The 15,898-nt window shown below is 33.9% G+C and overlaps 1 protein-coding gene across 3 annotated transcripts in view; it reads right to left on the reverse strand.

The window, feature by feature from the left end:
• The window catches only part of LOC143057764 (nucleolar complex protein 2 homolog), a 189,452-nt gene that overhangs the window by 78,144 nt on the left and 95,410 nt on the right, over positions 1 to 15,898 (reverse strand). The gene's annotated exons all lie outside the window — the stretch shown is intronic.

Consider the following 15,898-nt stretch of genomic DNA (forward strand, 5'->3'; position numbering starts at 1 on the left):
ATGTCTCCATTCAATTTCATTGATCTTAAAAAGGGGGGGGGGGGGGGGGTACGGTCTTCGGGTTCTTCTTTATAAGAACGTCGGTGTTCTTCGTTAATCTTGAGGTTGCGAAGTTTTAAAAGATAAAAAACTGTAGGGGAAAAAATAACTCTGAACCGTTTAGATTCCTAATAAATCTCGTGGTTATGAGATGTCTTACGGTTTCTGAACCGTTTAGATTCATAATAAATCTCGTGGTTATGAGATGTCTTACGGTTTCTAAGATGTAAATGGTCCAAAGGGACCAAAAATAAGCAGCCGTTGGAATACCATATAGAACTAAAAGATTTAAATGTTGTTCTATGTAAAACGGATGCTTTCTACACATGGGCGCTACCCTATTAACCGTTACTGCTGCTTTATTGTGTACTCTTCTGTTCAATTCTCACTACTGACAAAATTGATTATTACTGAAGTTAGTTTTTAGTATGTAGGAATCTCATGGTGCGAGTTGGTGTTACAGCTTTTTATTTCTGGATAACGTCGGGGGATGATCCAGCCATTTTTAAAGGGCTTCCAACTATATGTCCCCATTCAAATGCATTGATCGTCTAAAACAAAGGGGATTTCAACCCCCGGTACCCCCTCTGGATCCGCCACTGACTATAGTACCAGCTTCTGAGTGTTAGCATGTCTAGTGCACACTTCTGAATGAATTTGTTTATACGAATGTTAATTGTATTATAGTCGTGAAGTATACATTTGAACCGTACAAAAAAATCGACATAAGAAAAGAAAAATAAAAAGTTCATGTGACAGCATAAATTATAGTTTTAAGACTGTGCGGACAGTGACACTCGGTTGACCTCGCTCATGTAACACATGTATAATTCTTGTCAATGTAATTTTATGTTATCTCTTAGTGTCAACCTTGACAAAACCTCGTATTAAGAAATCATAAAGTGACAAAGTTTCATCCCACTCCTCTGGTTGTAACATAGAAAAACAGTTAAAGTTTTATTCTTTTCGCTTGATCCAATAGGGTTTACTTTAATTTTGGCGTTAGGTATAGTGCTCGCTCCTGAGTGTTCTTCTATAGCACTAAGTAAAAAAAACAAACTATAGTTTTGTTCTTTTCGCTTGATCCAATAGGGTTTACTTTAATTTTGGCGTTAGGTATAGTGCCCGCTATGGGGTTTTCTTCTAGCACTAAGCAAAAACAAACTATAGTTTTTGTTCTTTTCGCTTGATCCAATAGGGTTTACTTTAATTTTGGCGTTAGGTATAGCGCCCGCTACGGGGTGTTCTTCTAACACTAAGTAAGAAATGCTATAGTTTTGTTCTGTTCGCTTGATCCAATAGGGTTTACTTTAATTTTGGCGTTAGGTATAGTGCCCGCTCCTGAGTGTTCTTCTACCGCACTGAGTAAAAAGATCTATAGTTTTGTTATTTTCGCTTAATCCAATAGGGTTTACTTTTTTCTAGCATTTTTTTTTTCTAATCAAAACATTGAAAGAATTAGCATGCTTATATACAACTACTCTATACTTCGACACTCCAGGAACGCGTCATGCAAATCTGAACTGTAGACAGTATTACCACTGTCTGTCTTTTACTTAGTGCTATAGAAAAATCCAATAGTCACGTCGCAGAACAATGCATTATAAATTGTTCGATTATTCCATAAATGGTCATATTTATGATGTAGTGTTGGCGGGAAATTCTACCGATAGAACAATAAATAGTTTCCATGACAACCGTCAAAATTATCAGACATCCATCATTAAATAAAATGACGAATTACTACGTTATTTACTATTATAAATTACATCGAATTTATCATCATATTGTTATACAGATAAGAACCAGCTGTTGAAACAAACAAAAAAAATGACATCCTCGTGAACTGACCAGACGGACTACTGGCTACCCCAGGGGGACATCTTCGGGGACAGATGTATATTTCTCTTGCTATAGACGTATTGATTTTATACTGAACATAATTCCACTATAATTACTATGTGTATACGTCGTCTGGACTTAGAAGTAGACGTGTAATCAACACTGGCCATCATTATAGGGCATGTAAGGTGATCGGCTTTCAGATAAGAGTCTGATCCAGATTCATGCTTAAAGGTAGTCTGATACATATTCATTCTTTCAGATAGTCTGATACATATTCATGCTTAGAGATAGTCTGATCAAGATTCATGCTTTGAGATAGTCTGATCCAAATTCATGCTTTGAGATAGTCTGAACCAGATTCATGCTTAAAGATAGTCTGATCCCGATTCCTGCTTTCATATAGTCTGATCCAGATTCATGCTTTGATATAGTCTGACTCAGATTCATGCTTTCAAATAGTCTGATCCAGAATAATGCTTTGATATAGTCCGATCCAGATTCATGCTTTCAGATAGTCTGATCCAGATTCATGCTTTGAGGTAGTCTGATCCAAATTCATGCTTTGAGATAGTCTGGTCCAGATTCATGCTTTGAGATAGTTTGTTCCAGCTCATGCTTTGAGAGAGTCTGATTCAGATTCATGCTTTTAGATAGTCTGGTCCAGATTGACGAAAACAAGAGAAAGCAAGCCAGTCAGAGGTCATTAAAGTAGACAGATAGCTATACAATATTTTAAACAAACAGCAACCCAAAGAAAAAAGAAGCAAGATAGCCAAAGGTCATCATAGTAGACCGATAGCTATACAATATGTAAAACAAACAGCAACCCAACAGACAATAGAAATCAAGCAAACCATAGATCAACAAAATAAGTAAAGGAATATGTACAACATATCAAACAAACAACCAACTTTACATTTACTGCTCAAAAGTGTATTACATCTACTATATTTTACCGCCAAAACAACCCGCTGACCTAATTCAATAATAATCCGATTTGTTTTTGTTCATCCGGTCTACTCGTGTACAAGGATTACTTGATATAACTGACGTAAAACGGCTCTTGTCAATAAGGATGTGGTCGAGAAGATCAGGAAACATTAACTTACAAGATATATTATCATGCGCAACTATTTGTTTGTCAACAATACCAATTACAAGAGCTATATACCTTCCTCTTGTTATAAAATTTAACCGATTTTTTTGTGTCAAATATGTTGGCAGGAACTCTGATAAAACAGCTGCGCTTATAACAAAAAATTGTGTGTGCAAAACGAAGCTGCTTATATCGACACTCATATAATAATTTAATTTCTATATGTTTATAGTTATAGAGCAATCATGACCATGCATACACGAGTACATATGAAACTCGTATGGTTTGACCATACGCGTATGTTAAAATTAACACAATGGACGAAAAAGGGTGTCCAATAAATTAAGAGTTTCCAAACATGATTTGTTACTGTACTTAATCATATTGTAGTCTTTATTACATAATCATTGAAAAAAAGATGAATTTTACATGCAAGTAAAACTTATTTTTACATGGTCATCATCAATGTGTCCGTACATATGTACTAAATACAATATGTCGACCTATGAAAATAACTTCAAGAAATATATCTAAATGAACTGTTAAACAAGTAGAAGTAAATTGCACAACTGAAAGGAACTTTGGTAATTGACCTTTTTTCTTTTAAATGTTTTCATTAAATTAAAATTTCTGAAATATTTTAAATTGTTTTTAGTTATTTATTGTACTCTTGCCACTATTTAGACGATCTGAAAATAACAGAAAAATTGTATGAATAGGAAATAAGTTGAGATTAGAAAATTTGTGTTTCTGAATTAATAAACTAAGCAACATATTTCTTAGAAATTATAAAGGAAAAGGCTCATGCCCAAAACGTCCGTTGTTTCACTTCGACAAAATCGACGAGATAAAACACTCTTAATTGATTCTTGCGAAAGGACGATAACATATACACCATAAGAAGATAAGGGAATTCGGTGAACAACTTATGACGTTTTTTGGTCCAACTATACGCGTATTTTCGGAAAATACGGGTATACGCATATATGGTCATGACCATACGTGTATGGTCCAAATACTAATATGGTCTGGACAGTCAGTATATTGTTTGTCGGTATAAGATTTCAGTACTGCAGTTGCAAGCGTTAGTATAGATATATACAACGACTGAATTCAGGCATATCACTTATTAGCATGGTCTCGACCTGATATTCATGTAATATTTGCCATTGGACGTTTTATGTAATCATTAATCTAACCATCTATCGGTTTGCTGTTACTTCATCAGTAAGTCGGGTGTTTTCTACTTTTTTACCATTAAATCGTATTGGTGATACTGCTGCTGATAGTGTTGTTTTATTAAAATGTCGCTTGTTTTCCTACTGTTTTATCATTATATCTTATTGATGTCACTGCTGCTGATATTTTTGTAAACATATATACTAACTATACAATTGCACTTTAACTGTTTGCTTTGCTATTTTGGTAACAAATTATCTAGTAACCGATATTTTTTATTAATTCTGGCAAAAATCCAGGTCCATATTTTTATACTTGAACAGTTTAAATTTTTAACCCATTGTCTTATTAAAAAAAATATATAAAGGATTGTTGATTTAGCTATCGACATTCTTGACCTCACTCCTAACCCACTTGGATCAGTGCCAAATTAACACGTAGTATTGATCAACATCAATCAATATCAAAACTATCAATATTTATTAAAAATAAACAAAGCCTACGTTACCCAGAACAAAACATTTTTAAAGTTGAATGTCATTTTGTTTTCAGTCATTTTTTTTTTACATTTTCATTTGAAATCTGTAATCAACATCTGGATTTTTTGTAAAGTCAGAAGCGACCTTTACTGTCACGCGGTTTATTTCGTTTGACGTCAGTACAACCGTATCTCGGAAACCGTTACAGATTTTGTTTGTCTTAGACGAAAGTATGTTTAAAGTTTGTATTTAAATACACAAAGACCCCGAATTGTGTGCCAACTGACTTATTTACTCGAACCTAATGACAATTAAACCAGAGAACGGTAATGGGTCAACTATTTGATTAACTCATTCACTTTTTACCGAAATAAAGTTAACATTGAACAAGGGGTTAAACAGTATAACATAAACTAAGTAGAACTGTGTCAGTGGCGGATCCAGGGGGGGGGGGGAGGGGGGTTCCGGGGGTGCGCATCCCCCTTTATTTTTGCCGATCAATGCATTTGTATCGGGACATATGTTTTGCACCCCCTGCACCCCCCCCCCCTTTGCCCTGGGTTAGCACCCCCCCTTTCGAAAATTCCTGCATCCGCCCCTGAGTGTAGTACTCGTCTAGGTTTCTACACACTGATTTGTGTCTAACATTTAAAGATTTAGCACATTCAAAAGGTGTTAAATATTTAACGCGATGTTTTTCTCTAAAGTCGCAGTAATTATCAAGTAATTATCAATAGTGATCGAAAGGGTCTCCTAGAATATGTATGTAAAGTCGTATCCAAAAAGAGCGAGTCCATGTTCTGCTTACTTTCAGTCCGCAATTGAAGTAAGTTAGGAGTGGTTTATAGTCTGCTGGTTTTCTATAGAGGGAAAATAGAAATTGCGCCCTAGTCCCATGTTAATTCCAGCCTCATGTATCAGATTAAAGTGATATAAGGCGTTCGTTTGCAGGAAGAATTCTGTGTCGTCGATGTAGAAGGTATTTTGAAAGACAGCAATATCCGGCGAACGTCGATCCAGTTTAACTGATACTAATTATATTTACAATATAAATACAGAATTCCTGGAATTTAGAGAACTGAAATTTGTTTGTAAACAATTCAACGGAAATATCTATATTCTATTCTATTAAATATCTCTAAATTTCGAACAGGAAATGCAACAAAAACATAAACACAACCTATTTTTAATTTTCAATTACTTCCCGCCAATGCAATTGACCCGAATAAAGTTTCCCAAAAATTCTTTAAATCCTCATTCACTGAATGACGGAAATCTTCTCATACAAGGAAGAAATGAGAATGGCGGGGAAGTCCCATTTTAAAACGAGTTTTGAAAAGATTAATAGGCTAAACATAGACCAAAACAAAGGTCACCTTATCACGTAGACAAATATATGTATATACTGGTATCATCTTATAATAAGTCGGAGTAACAGTTTATGATCTTTAAAAAAAACACAAATACCTTTAGGATCCTTTATCAGATCTTAGGTTTTTGAAAAACAACGAGACATTTAAAGAATTTCTTTATATAATATAAAAGTATACCCCATGTGTACCTTATTCAATTATATACTAACTATAATTAATTACGAGCAAAACTATTCATTAATTTGTGGTGAGTCCTAAGTGCATTAATGACATATACATATGTCCACAAAATTGTTTTACATTTAATATTTATAATGCAATTGTGTATTGCAAAAGTACTATCACATATATACAAACACAGACATTTGTCTCAGAATTACCCCCTATATATACCTTAATATAAAACGTGTTATATTAAGGTATATAGGGTTTTTTTTGTCTGAGGCAAGTGCCAGTGTATACAAAGCCTAATTTACATTCTCCCCCGAATCTAGCGTATATGTTTTATTTTATCTAAATGCGCCAACTTTGATGGAGATCGGTCATTAGTGGTCCAATATTTGTTATTTCCACATAAAGACAAACACTTTTGAATTTTGTTGGAAAGGGAAAGATAGATGTAAGGGTATTTCCCTATGTTCAGCATCTTTGCAAGTATAAGCTTTAATGGTGTTGTCATTAGGCTAATAATATCTGTATCATATACTAAACCCACACATATCAAGTTAGAAAAACAAGAAAGTGTCCTTTCTACATGCACGGATGCCACCCCCCCCCCCCCCCCCCCCCCCCCACCTCGCACTGTCATTTTCTATGTTTAGTGTATCGAGAAATAGGGGAAAAAAAACTCTGATTTGGCATTAAAATAAAAAGATCATATCAAAAGGAACATGTGGACTAAGTGTCAACTTGATTGGACTTCCAACTTCATCATTAACTACATTGGACCAAAAACTTTAACCTGAAACAGGACGGATGGACAGACGGACGGACGCAAAGGCCGGAAAATACAATGCCCCCTAGATCGTTAACGTTTGTACATCTTATTTTATTCATTAACAATCATTCTAAATATATAGCAAATATGTCGTCGAGTGTTGTTTTTTTTATAAAACAAAAGCTCATTATGATAGTATAATGTTCAATTACATTGACTGTAAATTTACAATAGTTTTGTTGTGAGTTTAAATATGTATACGGCATATATGACAGGAACTATATTATAACACATGTTTCCTATCAGTTCGGTAAAGGTTGCATTGTTTTATTACATACTAATTATGTATAAGAACTGTCATGCTGTGACCGATATTTTACAATATTAATTTGAAGTAAATGCTGATAAAACAATAACTAGAATGTCGGAAATCTTAGTAAAAATTCCCTTGAATTGTTATTGCTCTTTCTTTCGGGGAAATGAACGGACAGTGTGTATTATAAATTCTGAACACAAAGTCACTACACGTATTGACACACAATATTTAAAGATACTTGACACAAAATCCCTACACGTACATTTGTTGTACTTCAGAGATCCAAAGCGAAGAAAAAGAGCTAATCATGAGGTTTTGGACCTATATGCTATGATTTGACGTCTTTTTAACATTTCATCTTCACTTTTCAGCTATTTCATCCCTTCCATTTCTCTCTTTGCACACAAACAGGCACGTCTTTATTTTCATTTTAGCGCCAAAACGTAATCTCAATGCACCAATCAACATAAGCTTCATGAACAAAGAAATTCTCATGCTTCGAATATGTATACATGTATATATAAAGTTGAATCATTCAAACTTAATCGCAAATGTCGAAGATCAACTAAAATAAGATTTAATTGCTATAGAGTGTTTAAGTTTAAGCATCTCTTTCCAATGATAGATATTTAATACGCTCTCAAATGTAAGTACGCATGCTAAAAATAAACCCAACATTCTCGTCGATAACCAAGAGGAATGCTAAAGCACCGCGTGGGAGGCAGATGCATATGAAACTTTGATTTAATATGTCTATTACATTACTACACGTGTAAGTAGGCTATTCTGGTTTGAATCAAGACTTTATTTAATACGTATATGGAGGTATTATATATACAGAATATACACGTACATGTATGGTAAAAATCAATGATAGTATAGGTCTTTTAGTCCCCCAAAATGATTAAAAAGATTAAGAGATTGTTTGAATGGTATTTGTGTAACGTCAGTCATATATAGAAAAGCTCTCTTAAACTTAAATTATAAATGTCAGTAGCTTATCCAGGGGCGGGGTTCGGCGGTTGCATTTGAAGGGGGATATAATTGTAGGACCCCTCTTTTTGAAAATGGCTGGATCCGCCCCTGCATGTGTATATATGCCCAAATCCTCGCCGTGTTATACTTGGCAAATAACTTGGTTTTGTTTTGGTTGCTCGTTCCAACAGAATTCCGTACATGAAATATTCTGGTATTTTTCATTCTAATTACTAACCTATAGGAACAGTGGAAACATGGGAATCGTATTATACGTTTACAAAATCGTTCGTGAGACAATTATCTTTTTTAATTTATATTATACTATCAATACATATACTAAAATGTAAATTGCCTATTAATCCCAATAAAAACATCCCACATCGATTAGCAGAATTAATAATGTTGGAGCACTTACAAAAGTGTGGGAGTTTGTGTTATAATAATATTGGCAATTTGTATAGATTTATTTAATATAATATAATGAGATAGTTGCTACTGGACGATAAACAAACAGAAGTAATTGATTAAATGAAAGCACGTCACACCAGATAAGTCCATCAAAAAGAAGAGTTGTCCCTTTAAAGACTTTTTGCAAGCTTATATCTGAAGTTCTTTTCAAGACTTAATGCAACCCAAACTAGAAGTCCCGTTTAGAGTTAATGCAATCTAACATCAGAAATCCCTTTCAGAGTTAATGCAAGCCAACATCAGTGGTCGCTTTCAGACTGAATGCAAGCTAGCATCGGTAGTCCCTTTCAGACTTAATGCAAGCCAACATCAGTGGTCGTTTTCAGACTGAATGCAAGCTAGCATCGGTAGTCCCTTTCAGACGTAATGCAAGCCAACATCAGTGGTCGCTTTCAGACTTAATGCAAGCTAGCATCGGTAGTCCCTTTCAGACTTAATGCAAGCCAACATCAGTGGTCGCTTTTCGACTAAATGCAAGCTAGCATCGGTAGTCCCTTTCAGACTTAAAGCAAGCCAACATCAGTGGTCCCTTTCAGACTTAATGCAAGCTAGCATCGGTAGTCCCTTTCAGACTTAATGCAAGCCAACATCAGTGGTCCATTTCCGACTAAATGTAAGCTAGCATCGGTAGTCCATTTCAGACTTAATGCAAGCCAACATCAGTGGTCCTTTAATTTCAGACTTAATGCAAGCTAGCATCGGTAGTCCCTTTCAGACTCAATGCAAGCCAACATCAGTGGTCCCTTTCAGACTTATTGCAAGCTAACACAACTGATCAGTAGTCATTTTAAAATAAAATGCAAGATGATATGAGTAGTCCCATCTCATAAGAGTAGTACCTTTTCAAGATTTTCAAATTGACCAATAGACAATACCCTAGTCATAACCTATATACAATGTCTGTTACACCACCGTATCTGTAATTTATCGTCTTTATAATATACAATCTATATTTCAAGTTAGTACATATTTAACGCCAGGACGTGGGGCGGTGTTAAAATATTATCAAATTATTACCACACATCCTACATTGTCTGGGAAATTAATCGGTTAACATTACGACTGCGTGGTATCATTAATAAAACCCCTCTAGACAATTTAATGACCTATACATTTGTATTGATGTTTGAACGTGGAAAAGGGGGGGGGGGATTTGTATCTTGTCTGAATTTGAAACCGTATTTTTACAGTAAATTTTGACAATTTACCTTTTATATAAAGTGTTATTTAACCCAGTCAGTAATGTGATTTTCATTCACCATAGTGCTAATCGTAACGACACTTTCAGCTTTTGCCGGTCCAGACCGATAAATATTTTACATGGCAGGGAAAAATGCGTAACGACCGGTTTAACTATCCTAACAGTGTCTTTTATAAATTGGAATAAAAGAGAGCTTAATCCATACAGGTACATACAGATTAACCTTGTAAGTAGAACGATTGACATACTGTGACCAAGCCTACCCCAGGACAGCTTATAGTAATCAATGGACAGAACGTTACTCATCAGAACGTATTTATCTGAATCATAACGTATTACAGGTCGTCATGATCTGAGGAAAGATCTCCGGGTGCGTTTGTATAGTAAAATAAATTTCATACGTGAATTCTTCCACCGTGTTATTACATTATTATTCATCGATTCTGTAAAGATGTAATACTGGTATAGATCGTTACGATGACGAATTCAAATAGATTTAACTTACACTCAATACTGCCTGAATATTTTTATTTAAGTAGTTTTAATTTTACCAGTGGTGGATTCAGGTTTGGGTGCTTGGTGTTGGTTGTTGGTTTTTTCGGGGCGGAGGGGGAGGGTGTTGAAACTTTGATAATTTGACAGCAAATGGATTTAACTTACACAGAATGCTGCCTAATTGTTTTTTTAATTAGTCTAATTTACCAGTGGTGTATTCAGGATTAGGGTGTGGGTGTTTTTATGGAGGAGGATGGTTGGAACTTTTGAATTGAAAAAAATATGATTTAACAGCATAAGATTGCCAAAAACATTTCTCCTCACCCGGCTGGGCAATTTTATTACTTTTCAAGGAATTAAGCCCACTCAAAAATACGGCTTCCACCCCTGTATACACACAATGTTGCCGTAACAAAATAAAGGAAGTTAATTTCAAGGACAAGCTACAATTGTTCTGAGGAGATTTACACACAGGACAACGACCGAAGTATGAACATCTTTTGCATCTTTTAAAATCTGTTAATGAAATCTTGAAGCAATTCAAAGCATTTTCAATTATTTTTAATCCCAATAGATTTTTTTTTCAATAACAATAAAGCGAGAAATTTCCATTTATAATTATCTGAGGACTGAAAGTTTTATACATCTGAATCATGACGAGCTTCAATGATAAGAACATTACGTTTCTTCTATACGTATAAAACTTTTTAATGACATGGCAATAGATAATCCTATGTTTCCAAATCTATCTGATACTCAAAAACTAGTAGTCCTACTAAATCCTTCTAATATAAACCAAGTGAAAAAAAAACAGGTTCCTTTATAAAACAGTCTTTAGAGCTGAGGACAGGGGACTGACTCTTAGTTAGTTTTACTTGTACATATATAGATATATGTGTGTTTAACTCAGTTATTTAATTGTTGTTGTTACTTTTGTTTATGTCACAAGTATAATGTTACTTATATGAAAAAATAAAGATTATTATTATCTATAAATGAAAGCATCAGTGGTGCTGAGTAGCCGCCGATTTCACTTGAACAACTATTTCAACTGTGGTACTTTATTAATAAAATAATTCTTTATTTGCAAAACAGACAAAAACCAATTTTAGTTATGGCAAATACATAGACAAAACAAATATAATGAGAGATATGATAAAAACAGTTATTGGTCTCCCTAATAATACTGCTATAGTCATTGTCACTCTAGCAATTATACTGCAGCAGTAATTACTGCCACTTTGGCAATTATACTGCAGCAGTAATTACTGTCACTTTGGCAATTATACTGCAGCAGTAATTACTGCCACTTTGGCAATTATACTGCAGCAGTAATTACTGCCACTTTGGCAATTATACTGCAGCAGTAATTACTGCCACTTTGGCAATTATACTGCTACAGCAATCAATGCTACTATAGAAAAACGACAGCAGGAATCACTGCCACTTATACAATACTACTGATACAGTAATAAATGCCACTTGAGCAATAATATTATTGCCACAGCATTTACTGCCAATTTCGTTTTAGCAACGAATTATTACTTATGAATGAGGTTTCAACTCTCTTAAACTGATCTTGCATGAATTTTGCAATATTTGTATGCCCTTTTTGCAATTAATGTCTCTTATATATCTCTTCAACAATTTTTTTTGTTTCGGTTCTTATATATCTTTGGCTTTCAAATATTTGGCTTTAAGCATTCCTGATGCAGGTATATCCAGGAAATCGCTTTGGCCGCATGCAAGTTATAGAGTATTTTTATTTTTGTACTAACAGTGAAGCAAATACCGTAATTTCTTGCCATTGATCCGCTCCTCATGGATTTCATTGTTATTATGATTATTAATAGGATCAATATGTTTCTGTTTTGTTCTGACATGGTGACGAGTACATTAATTAAGAACATCTTATCTGTATCAATACACAAACTCCCCCACGATAAAATACAGGTTAACTATGAGGTCAGGTATATGTATAGTACGTATAGGTCGTGTTTACAGAAATAACAAGACTATGCCATGATGTCTTACAATCTTATATATATATATAGTTCGTGTTAAATTTAGTCCAACAATGTTTCATCTTCAAATTTGCTAATACAAATTTTTGTTCTTCAATCAGCGGGATTCGAACCCTTGTATTTTCTGCGACATCGTGAAAAAAACACCTGCACAGTGTCCCAGCACCTTAGACCACCCGGACACATAGGCAACATAAAGCGAAGCTTTCTGTGTCTATCCTAGTCGGACTTAAGGTTGTAACACAGTTCGGTTTTCAAACGGAATTGGTTGAATTTTTCATTGATTATTTTGTGACTAACGTCCAGTGACAAATATATGAAAAATCTTAGAATTATAAATTTCACTAACTTTCTATTTTTCTTTCTTTAATTCTTTGACTTCTCAAAACAAAATACATAATCATTATCGGAGAAGTCGTTCGAAAAAATCAGACCCAGCTGTCTACTTTTCATCTTAGCATTAATCGAACGAGATGTGTGACCAAGTCAATGATATTGAAACCAATTCAAAATAATATCAAACTTCTGGTTATTTTTAATATACTTTGAGTACCTTAAGTTGAGAATTAACATGCAATTCTCTTTCAAAATGCATGAAGTTACGACTATGAGTTCTAAACAAAAACTTGTCACATATGAAATTGACAACAACAGTTTTAAAACTAACCACCAACCTTTTTGTATGCGTCATTTTCTGTTAAGATTCATAACATCATTAGGGAGTTTAATCATCTTAAATTCAATAAGATGTAACTATTTAAAAAAAAAAGGTTATTTATTCTCTATTACTAAAAAAAATTGAAAATTAGTTCAAAACCATTATTTTTCATAATGATTTCAAAAACAGTTTTGAAAATGTAACCAACGGCATTTTTCGCGCCATTTTCAATAAACATTTGTAACCTCGTTAAGCCGGTTAAGGAACCGAGATTCCATCACAGCAGACAATAACAGTTTGATCGGATCGATACATGAAGTAATTGGATATGAGTCATGTTAGATGTGTCTAATTAACAACAAGTTATGTATAAGGACAATTACACAATGATGTTTGTAAACAGACACTGATTACTCAAGGACACGAGTGGACATAATGATTATCATATGACCAATACAGATTCTCATCGATGCAGATCGATTGCATTAGGTCGTGACCTCTTTGTTACTTATGTTTCGTTTATTATTTAAGAATCGTGACCAACTGTTGTTCCTTCGTTTCATATATTATTTACGAAATTATTCTTTCGTGTCATTCAAACATAGATGGACATAATATGATTTAACATCTTTAAACGAGAGTTAGCATGGTGTAAACTATTTTATTATTTTTATTTTTTATTTTTTTTTGTTGACAAACATTATGGCTTCCAATGATTTCAAATTCCATATAGTGAACTGAATTCTAACTTTATATAACCCGTATGACGACGAGACGTGATATTTTCTCTCAAGCTTTACGTTATAAATAATTCAAATGACGCACTTCATAACACAAGAGAATCAATTTTCCATTCAAAATTTTAACATTTCTCGTCGTCTATCAACCGAGAAAAATAAAACCTCATATTGCGTAAAACTATTAACACACATTTCTATAAAGAAAACAGCATTTTCATATTGATTATTAATAATTCATAGCTTTTTGTCATTTCAAAGCTAGAGCATATTCTATTGACGTAAGTGGAAGAGCAATTAATTGTCCACATAGAACAAAATAAAACGTTTGTCAAATTAAATACGTTAATGAAGAAACTATTAAGTGATATTGTATAAACGTAAACGTGTGTCACGTAATAACATGTGAGAAACCGCACAGGGACAGCATGTGCACGTTAAAACAATAAATAAGGGGAAAGTTACAACAGAGAAGTCTTCATAAACATTACGTTGAGACTCTGGTGATCGAGCAGGGGTTGAAGTCATAAAACTTTGCCTCAGTGCTCTGAGCACAACAATCATGCTTGAAGCATGAAATCCAGCATTTTGATTGGTTGATTTTGGAGTATGAGTACAAAAAACAGACCAGGAGTATGTTGTACTTTTTCTAGTGCATTTAATCCGTCCATTCTGTGCATTACAGATCACTTAGGTGACCCCCCTCCCCGAGCCTCTTGGAGCTTGCTCTATGTTTAATACGAAAACAATATTAGACATTAGTGACATTTCTACTGTTCGTTCCACTTATTTATAGTCTGTATTACACATTGCCGAACAGTTAGGACAGAAAGACTTCGATGGGAAATTGTTACTTCGTTTAATCTATGACGATATAAAAGAACCATTTAACCTATGTCAATATATAGAATGTTTAAAATATTTTATTCAAATAATTCATTTATTTTCCATTATAAAGTTGGTGTGAACATTAAATACATTGTATAAAGATGAATGTTGTCTATATAAACAAGATCAAACGAATCATGCGAATGAAAAAAGGCGAGACACAAATGAATATACAAACAGGGGTCATACAAAAGTAGGTCGGGTGGTTTGCGTATCCTACAAATAAAACATCAATCAGCCAGTTGTTCAGTTGTTATCGTTTGTTGGTATAGTTCATATAAGTGTTTCTCGTTTCTATTTTTTTCATATAAATTAAACCGTAGTTTTCCTTTTTGTAATGGTTTACACGTCATGTTGGGGTCCTATATAGGCAGCTATTCGGCGAAAAACAAGGCTCCGTGTTGAAGGAATTACTTTTGGCTATAATTGTAAATTTTTTGTGCATTGTGATTTGGAAGGAGAACTGACTCATAAGCACGCATATCTCATTTTTGTTATTTATTTAGTTTATGTAATTTTAAAAAAGACGATCATCATTCGAACTATGCAGTATTTAATACATGAACGTAACACGACCAAGTTATAAAATGATGCTGTTACGAAGTCTTCCAAACAAATAACAAAAATCCAATTCCAATTACAAAGAAGAAACTGAGTGCAATTCGAATTCCAAAAAAGAAGAATAAAAAACGGGGAAAAACAATAAGTCCCTAAACTTTATAAAAATGCACAGTTGGTACCTATTTCAAAGCCTTTTTTCAGATATTTTTAATAGATAGATCTAGAAAGTTATTGAAACCGCGTAAGAACCACAAATACATTAATTTTAACGTTTTTTTGCGTAAAAGATATAGGAAGATGTGGTGTGAGTGCCAATGAGACAATTGGTTTGTATTACTTAACGGAAAAACAAGAACGTCCGAAAGCATAGTCTTATATCTATATAAACCGGCTAAATGCGTATATCGTGTTCACATATCGTGACGTGATGATGTCAATTGAAAAGTAATAAATTTAGACTGTAACACAGGAACAAACACGTCATGTTCTCCGGATTATATCATTACATCACAATAACCTATTTTTAAATTGAAATAGTTCATCCGAGCATACCTTCTATCCATAGAAAGTGAAAAGGTTAAATATAAATATAAATACACCCACATATACTTATAAGTTTTGGTA

This window comes from Mytilus galloprovincialis, chromosome 13, assembly GCF_965363235.1.
Source record: "Mytilus galloprovincialis chromosome 13, xbMytGall1.hap1.1, whole genome shotgun sequence".
In the NCBI taxonomy this organism is placed as follows: domain Eukaryota; kingdom Metazoa; phylum Mollusca; class Bivalvia; order Mytilida; family Mytilidae; genus Mytilus; species Mytilus galloprovincialis.